The 9534-nt window shown below is 50.3% G+C and overlaps 1 pseudogene; it reads left to right on the plus strand.

The window, feature by feature from the left end:
• The first annotated feature begins 862 nt into the window (after positions 1-862).
• LOC106646725 (dynein axonemal intermediate chain 3-like) lies at positions 863-5248 on the plus strand (annotated as a pseudogene).
• Positions 5249-9534: the final 4286 nt, after the last annotated feature.

Consider the following 9534-nt stretch of genomic DNA (forward strand, 5'->3'; position numbering starts at 1 on the left):
CTTTATCCCTCTCCTTCCTGTTTCCTCTTTTGACCCATCTCCATCCCCTCTGTTTCTTGACCTTTTTTTTTTTTTTTTTTTTTTTTTTTTTTATCTTACGGCGTAATTAGCTCAAAACTGGGCTTGTATCGCGTGAGCATGCATACCTACGTTTTATTTATTTTGTTGTCTACACGGAAAATAATATTTAGCTAGCTTTTTTTAATGGTGTGTCCCCAAGTTCAAACGTGGAGCTGGATTCCTTTTTTTTTGTTTTTTTTTTTTTCTTTCTTTTTTTCACGTCGCAGATTCGAGCAAGTAGCTGAAAAGTGAATTTTACGCCGATGATCAGTCGGTTGCGAGCAAACTCTATGGATGTAAATTTTATACTCGGACGTCGAGCTGTTTTGTCAGTGCAGCGCGCGATGATAAATCTTATTGAATATAGGTCGTTTTTTTGCATGACCATTCATCGATTTTGTCTTTTCTAATAGTTAATGATCAGGTAAACGTAAACTAGTGTATTTTTAATTCTTTGGAAAAGCCACTCAAGATTTCTGGGCAATGAAATAATGATATTCGCAATGATACGTGTCAGTGGTGGGCGAAGAAGTTGAATCGAGCCGTAAGTGTACACACGAGTGGGTATATAAATATCTCTGTACTGAGGTGTAAAAAAACAACAGTCTTAATTGCTGATGATAATCCATCTTACTTTGCCAAAAAAATAAAATAAAAGAAAAGGAAGAGCAGAGCTTGCGGGGAAAGTAACCTATAACCGAACAACCATTGCAGCTGCTGCAAATAGCGAATATCGTTGTTTTTGAGGTTAAAAAGCCGCGTGGCCACCTAAAGAATAGAATAAAGAGATCATTTAAAGAACATGAGCCACGGTAACTCGGAGGATCACATCGAAACCAAGGAGTCGCGCCCTGCCGACGATGAAGATTACTACATTGGCAAGGGAATCGACGACGATGTGTACTACGGCTCCTGGTGCGATGGACACGAAGGTGAGAGAACACAGAACCCCATCCCCCAATTTTCCACGTGTGCTCCGACAATGATGATGATGATAACGCATCAGCATCGGGCACGAGCAGCCAGCTACGGCAGACCGACAACTCTACCTCGACCTCTTACGCCATGCTGTCGAGCACCACTGGCTCCGATCTACCGGAGGACCAAGGATGGGAGGACCGCTACTTCGATTCCATGGTTGGTCTTGAATTTTTCCCGCTCCACCCCCTTCCAATATACACAGCGCAAACACCTCTCCTCGGCTATGTAGGGTGTCCCGGGGGTGGCTCGGCTGAGCCTGTCACCTCTCACGCAAAAGATCATCGGCTGCGTGATAGACGAGAACGTGACGACCGAGTACCCGTGGGTGTACGTGCGCCGGCAGATAATCGAGGACAACCTCGAGCTGCATCCCAAGAGCAGCGACTTTTTGCCGGTCAAGCCGGAAATCGAGCGCTACCGTGCCCCGGAGGTGCTGGTGGGCTACGCGCCCACAATCGATCCCAACGAGGGACAATTTTACATATGCCTGACGGAACGGAGCCGCGAGGAGGTCGAGCGCCGTATAGACGAGTTGAGGCGCGAGCAGCAGGAATGGGTGCGCGCCGCAGTGTTCAAGGAACCCCGAAGTTGGATCGAGTGGGGCAGCGCTGCCGTGGTCGACGATGCTATCGTCAAGCCAACTCGGCCCTTCTTCGATATTGAGGTGGGGCCATTTTTTTTTCTTCCTCCCTTCCGTTTGCTCGATCGGTAGTTAAAATAAAGCCCAAAGGTGCTCGCATGTAAATTGCCCTCCCCCTTCCCCTCCTCTATTCCGAAAAGAGGGGGCAAAGAAGACGCTCGGCTTAATTCAATTTCCGGCCGATGCGATAAATTTCGCGGAGCCGCGGCTGAGCCGTAAATTTCGCGACACCGGGGGATACGGGGCGCTCGGTCACTTTTATTACTCCCCCTTCCCGGTGGCCCGTGATTATAATTCCCATATTGCCCCCGACGACCCCCCTGTGACATGGCGGGTTTTTTTTTTTACCTTGTGAAGAGGAAAAAAAAAAAAGGGGAAAATTGTGCGCAGATGAAAACGAAAGTGGAGCAGCTGAAGCTGCCCACCCATCTGGTCAGCGTGAGGAGCGAAGATCGGCGCGATGGTTACGTGGAGGTGGTGCCGCACCGCGAGATCTTTGCCAACGTCGAAAAGATACTCGTGGACAGGGGCTCGAGGGCGGTGCCGAGGATAAAAACTAACGACGCGCAAACCGAGACGGCCGTGCGGGTCAACGCGTGGAGCCAGTGCACCCTCGACCAGGAGTCCGGGGCACCTATGGTCGACCCCAACGACAAGAAGATACGCAAGGAGCTCGAGAAGTTCATCAAAGCCAAGATCGAGAATATGTGCTACGAGGTGCCTATTTTATACACGTATTGGGAAACAAAGGAAAAAAACAGTATCTAAAGGAATTATTGGAGGTGCACGCCAACGCGACGTGGGACGTGTACAAGAGCGACTACGCCGAGCTGGCGGAGCGATCGGAAGCAAAGGTGACGAGGACGCTGGTCATCTACGAGGAGCGGCAGATCTACTACGAGGGCAACTTGTGCCGGGACCGGGTGATTGGCGACCTCAGCTGGCATCCCCAGGTGGTCCTCGACTCGTACTTCCTATGTATTATTACATCTTGCTCTTCTCCATCCCTACATTGTGAATCTCGATAGTGGACGGGAGTCATGGCCGCGGTCTACACGCCGAAAATCGTCGAGGGCAAGTCGCGTAAAAAGGTTCCATTGCGTGTACTTGCAGTGCTTGCTCGAATATGGGCACTTTGAAAAAAAAAAAAAAAAAAAAATCCTTTTCAGGAGTGTACTTTGAGCGACAATCAAGTACTCGTCTGGTCGTTCGACGACTCCCTCAAGCCGAAACTCGTTCTCGAGGCAAAGGCGCTCATAACGTCCGTCTCGTTTTGTCCTCGCAACAGCAACATCGTCATCGGTGGTTGCGACAACGGTCTGGTAAAGGATTTATTAGTGTCGAATCATTAAAATCATCGATAAAACCAAAGACAATTCGAGCCTTGGGGGGGGGAGTGAAATTTAACTGGCAATAAAAAACGTAGGTAGTCATCTGGGACATAGCCGGTAAGATCGAGGAAGCGGAGCGGCCGATCGTGCGAACCGAAGTCCAGATGAAGGCCCACTTCCTGGTAATGAAACCTTAAAAATGAAAATAAGAAAAAAAAAAAAAAAAATTGACGTAAATGCAGGAGCGACGCGACGCGTTGGTCGTGAGGCAAGCGGCAACGTCCAGCTCGAGGGACAGCCATACGGATAGAGTCACAAAGATCGAGTGGCTGTCACCGTACCGGAAGATCAACGACAGAGGCATGGTCCAGGATCTACCAGCGGACACCGCGGAGGCCGACCTGAGCCAACAGCTCGTTACCTCGAGCAACGAGGGCACCATTGCTTTTTGGGACTTGACGTAAGTCACCCCCTCCAAAATTGAAAGTGAAAAAAAAAAAAGCTCCGCCGTCCCGTGCGCGCTACCAGTTTGCCCCCGGAGGACGAGGACGAACCCAAGGGTAAGAAGAAGAAAAACCTGGCCAAGCAGCCACGGGATCCCGAGCAGCCCGTGTCGGAGTACAACCGCCTCGACGGTACCTACAAGCCCACGTACGTGCTAATCGTGACGAACCCCGATACGAAGCGCAACGTCCCCGTGAGCGCGCTGAGCTTGCGCTACCCGAGCTTCGAGAAGGAACCGATTACACGCTCGACCGACGTGACCAAGCGCGGATGCTACAACCTACTGGCGAAAAAGGACCCCCATGACCAGTCCCCTCTGCGTGAGCAAAAAAAAATTGTCGGACCGTACATCCGATTGGAGTGTCCTTTCGACAGTGCGGGGTCCATATTGTAGACGCGGTGTTTGTCGGGACGGGTTTGGGCGAGTGCGGCCTCGTCACCTGGGAGGGCTTCGAGTACTCGACGGGCTTGGCCCTCAACAAAGAGAACACCAAGTGGCTCTGGCTCCGGCATGCGCACGACGGCCCGGTCAGCCACGCGGTGAGGTCGCCCCACCTGCACGACCTCGTGTTGACCGTGGGTGGTCGCTCGTTCGCCATCTGGAGGGACGACTTTGACGAGCCCATCTTCCAAAGGGAATCGGAATTTGGGTGTGTTGCTCTAATCCCTAGTCATTTACCCCATCCTTATTTTTTGTTCGCTCTCAAGGTACACGAGCTGCTGCTGGGACGGGGGCAGGAAGAGCGCGGTGTTGTTGGGCCGCGACGACGGCACCGTCGAGATCTGGGACCTGATGGTCAAGGTCCACGAGCCCAGCGCTACCAAGAGCCTGTCCGGGAACGCGGTCACGGGCGTGCACGCGCACGAGCTGCCCCTGGCTTCCCGGTGCGTGGGCGTCTGCGACCACAACGGGGCTTTCCGGATCTTTGTGGCACCGAGGCTCGAGGACCCCGCTAGCCTCGACTGGATGCGCCGCTACGCTGACAACGAAATCAGCCGGGTGAGACAAAGCTCCTTTTTTTCCCACCCTTCCTGGAATTATCGCTCCGATGGGTAAGTGCAGCTGGAAGACTTGAAATTTGCCCGGCAAGAGGAGGAGAAACGGGCCGAGACCGAAGAACAGCGCACCACTGAAAAATCAGGGGTGGAGCGTGAGCCGGTGGAGGAGAAACCCGACGGGGCGACAAAGACCAAGGTATACTACAATGTTCCACCGATGCGTGACGAGTGAAAAAAAAAAAAAAAAAAAAAAATGCCGTCCCCTCCGTGCGTAGAAAAAGACGTACAAGCAGCTGGTGGAGGAGTCACGGGAGCGTTGGGTGGGCAGGGAGCTGGATCGCATGCAGCGAGCCATACTGACGAAGAAGGGCCTGCGCGAGGAGGAGCTGGAGCGACGGCAGGAGCCGGTGCTGCGGATGAAGCGCGAGGCCGAGGAGAAGGAGGCGCGCCGACGGCGGATCATGGCCAGCGCACCCGAGCTCTTCCAGGAAGCGGTGGCCAGTCACTTTCCCCGCCATCGCCGGAAATTCCTGACCGCGTTCACCCTGCCCCCCGGGACCCCCGACTCGGCTGGAACGGCTGACGACGTGAGTCGCGATGGCCTGGCTTTTTTTTATTCCTACAAATTTTCACTCGAGTCGATGGTTTTCAGGAGCAAACCGAGGGCAAGTCAAAGTCTCGGAGTGTCAAAGAAGCTGCGGATGCTTCGGAAGGACAGGATAGCTCGTTTTAGGCACTCGTGTCTAAATTAAGGGAAGCAAAGGGTTGGCAAGGGAGAGAGCACACGCGACGAACGAATAAAAAGTAGCCCATCAGCCGGACGAGTCGGTCCACCACAGCCGATGCAAATGAATTTGACGTTCCCGACCATTTGTACTCCCTCAATTTCTTTCCTCTCCCGATTCCTCGCAACAACGGCGACAACGGCGCCGCAGTCACGACGAGAGAGCTCGTCTTCCGGCGTTTATTTCCCAGGAGCGACGTCTACTTTTCCATCCTTTTTTTTTCCTTTTCATTCCCTTCTTTCAACGGCAGCAGTGACGCGCTGACTTTCGCGAAAGCCTTATTTCCATCAAACGACGCGAGATCCAAACTCACCCCTGTCGTCGCACGCGTACACCGTGGCGTGTACGGGCTATATTACGCAAGGGTAAAATTGTCGTTTCGCCGTAATGGTCTGACGGAAAATTTTCTACCCGTGCAGTTGGGGGTGAAAAGGGAAATTAATTTTTTTTTTCCCCCGGTACGACGCCGCCAGCTCCTGGAAAATAAAAAATGCGAGCCCTTGTTGATTTTCGCTTTTCCCTTCCTCTTTCCAGCCGATGAATAAACACCACTGGCTGTGAAAATAACTTCCCTACCGTTTGGCCATTGCTCCGATGAAACGCTCCGCGGGTCAATAATAATGAGACGCCAAATCTACCCGAGAACCATATATAAACGCCGAGTCATTGTGTACATGGCTCTTGGATTTTTCCCTCCTTCCTCCCTTTATTTCATTCCCTTAGCTATATGCACCACTTTTAGCTCTGGTCGTTGATAAACGCGTTGGCCAAAGTGGGTCGGGGCACCAATGGCAACGTGAAAACGCTAAAACTGCGGAAAATTTCTCCCCCCCCCCCCACTGCTTAATACCCTGGCCATCATCGCCCCCGAAAGATTCAGTCCTTTTTTTCATCGCGCCACTTTTAACTTGGATTCTTGCAAACCTAATAATATATACATGTACAAAGAGGCCAAAAGAGGAGTCGAGCGTCGGGAGTCGCTCTATTGTATAAACATTAAAAAAGTATCGGTTTTTCCCGCCCCGCGGCACCAAAATGAAATCCGAGATGGAAGATAAAAGGCTCCCTCCCGTACTCGAGAGCCAGCGCAGCGGGAACGATGGAAAAACGTGACGCGCAGTCATACGAACCGTACACAATACCTGGCTACCCTACCAACGTTCCGATGGATATATATATATACGTGCAAATAAAAAGCAAGAGCGACGTATTGATTTGAAAAAGTTTGCCGCTGCCCCCCCATCGCCCTTCGTGGAATAATAACCAGCGGGGAGCCACGGGGTGTAAAAAATAAATGCTTTCCCAATAAAAAAAAACCTGTAAGTGGCTGTATTGAAGAGAGAAATTAATATTCGAGGGATTCGTTGGTTCAGGTATACAGTGGAAGAAGCGCCAGTTGGCAAGTAAACCTCGCGGTGTGTGCGAGCAAGCGCAATAAAACTGCACGCGTGACCGATCGGAGCACTATAGTGTATACTATAGCCTCGTGGTGATCTGCCCGGGAAAAACACAGGGACAGGGCAACCATAAAGGGACGAGTTTCGCAAACTATCCGCGCGGCATTATTGCCTTAGTTCGGAAACATTCCCTCCACCGCCCCCGATGCGGTATGGTATATATACATGTACAGTCGGTACGTCGGTCCTGCATCACCGTATTCGCGATATCGCGTGTAATAAATTCCCCAACGGTGGAACCCGACCCGTACACGTATATCTAAAATCCATTTGGCCGCTTCGTCTTAAAACTAGTATGTACCCAAAACTTTTGCCAACTGCGTGTACACACGTTACATATACGCTCGGACTGCAGGTAAATATTACACCGTCGCCGAGATAAATTAGGGCCAATTGCGTTATTGGGAGGGGGGCCCCTGGTTTTTACAAAACGAGAGAGTAATGGGATGTGATTTTCCGGCGTATGTAGTATAATGTGACGCGAGCGCGATTTTTACCCATGAAAAATTTCGTTCTTCCCCGAAAACTATTATTCTCTCTCTCGATTGGCCCGGTACGGGGAGACCGTATGTACACCGAGTGCGCCCGAGTGCCCCTGGGCCGCGTACACGAGAAAATGGTTATTCCACCCTCTCCACCTCCATGGATGCTCGCCGATGCGGGAATTCCATTTTTTTTCTTTCTCTCTTTTCGGGAATAAAAAAAAAAAAAGAAAATGTATTTTCACCCGCAAATCGTTCAACGGTCATCGATTTTGTTTCATACTCTCGTTCAATAGTATAGACCGTTTCACTCGATCTGCTTACCGTAAACAGCTTTGGGATTATTTCGTGCCGAGGCTTTGGCGCTCGGAAGGAAAAAAAATAATTCCAGCGACTGGACTGGTGCGAAAAATAAACAACGAGGATAATACTCCGAATCTTGTTGAAGGGAAAGTATATGAATGTGTGGACACAACTACGAGGAGCAAAAAAAAAAAAAAAAAAAAAAAAAAGAGGGAACAGCTCTTTTGCGAGGTAAAGTCGGGGAACAAATGTTTTCAGTAGTACGAGCGTACGTATGAGCAGCCTTTAAGCAGATCAGAGCCGGGCTACAGGGAGGAGGAGGGCTATCATCTTTTTCTCTCTTCTCGTGTATGAAGGAAAACAGAGAGAGATAGCAAAGACGGCATAATAATGCAGATGATCGTTTCAATGGCCTCTCCTTTTTTTTTCCTCCCTCCGTGTGTACACGGACCAACGTCGTGAAAATGCGTTTAGCCATTGTGCGCAGTGTTACCTATCGAGTGTACGGGAGGATTGTTTTTTTTTTTTTTTTTTTTCTACCGGTTGGATCGTGCGGGTGGTATCGAAGGAATGGCGAGTTGGAAAAATAATTGTGTGTACCGAGGGAAGGGTACACCAAAATCATGACAAATTTCCGAGCTTTTATAACGGCGACAAGCGGAGAGAGGAGAAAAAAAAATACTCGCTATTTAAGCCAGCGAAAAAAGTTGGCAGAGCCCGGTAAATCAGAACAAAAAGTGTAATTATAAACTTGCAGATTCGCGTCTTCAAATGCCATCCATTATAGAACAAGGCCGAAGCGGACGGGCTCGAGGGGAGGAAGTGATTTTTCAGCGATGGAATATTTATTCGAGCAAAATGCAAAATTCGTCTCGTAGGACCTCCAGTGACACGTGAATTTGTTATTTTTTTTGTCCCCAACAATGGCACCACGCACTTGTAAGCCCCTGCCCGCAAAAATGAAGTAAAATTTGAGAAGACCCACGCGGTGGAGGGTAGAAAAACAGCCCAACAAACAATAATCCACCAAGGGGTTCAAAGGGGGAGGATCGAAGTTTGAAATTGAAAATTAATCACGCGGAAATTCACGCGCCAACTGTTCCAAAACGAAACTTGTGCCTTTGGCTGCCGGTGCAAGGGCGTACGAGAGCCGAGCCTGGTCGCCCCGCACCAATGAGGGGAAAATTCATCCTTCACGTGTAAAAATACATCCGCGGCACCTCGCGCGCTCACCTATATCGGGGCACCGAGTGAATAATTGACCCAAAGGAGAAAGATGGGCTGCGCCCTCGGTACGCCTGCAGCTCCGACTCGATTTATTTACTCCATCCTCGAGAGCTTGCGTTTGACTTCGGACACCACCTCTCGAGTCTACAACTGTACTTGGTAATGCGCCCATCGCCTACTTTCCCCAACCCTTCTTCTTCTTCTATTTCTTTTTTTTTTTCCTACCAGCTGTTAAAATCGTCCCTAAATGACGTTTGACCAAACAACGGAATGAAATAACAGCCTCGTTGAATCGGATCGTGTCAAAGGTACCCCACTCGATCTGCCATCGTCTAGCAACATACGCAGGCTAGGGTACGGCACTCACAGCCCCACTGGTTAACGCTTGCTTCTTTCTCTCTATACTGCTGACGAAGGGCTAAGCGCTGGTGCAGAGAGAAATCATAGCGTACGTGTACGCTGGTCTGAAAGCTGAAAAATAAAAACGGGATCCAAAGGGAAACCGAGATCGGGTATACTTTCTGTTTCCTGCTGTTATCTCCGATATCCATAGGACGTTATTTACCGATGTGGGTGATTCTGGTGGCAAAGGTCCCATGTGCCGCGACGCCGAGGAACGAATCGTTGCAGTATTATTTTTGAAAGGTTGAAAACCATCGTTATACAGGTGGTACAACATGTTTTTGTGACGAGCGCGGGCTGGGGAGCTTGTAGTTGCGCTTCCCTCCTCTTTTGGAAGATAATGACCTGCCCGAGCTCCTCCAT

Source organism: Copidosoma floridanum, unplaced genomic scaffold (genome assembly GCF_036245765.1).
Source record: "Copidosoma floridanum isolate Cflo_tuat_1 unplaced genomic scaffold, Cflo_Japanese_pri ptg000013l, whole genome shotgun sequence".
NCBI classification, from domain to species: Eukaryota; Metazoa; Arthropoda; class Insecta; order Hymenoptera; family Encyrtidae; genus Copidosoma; species Copidosoma floridanum.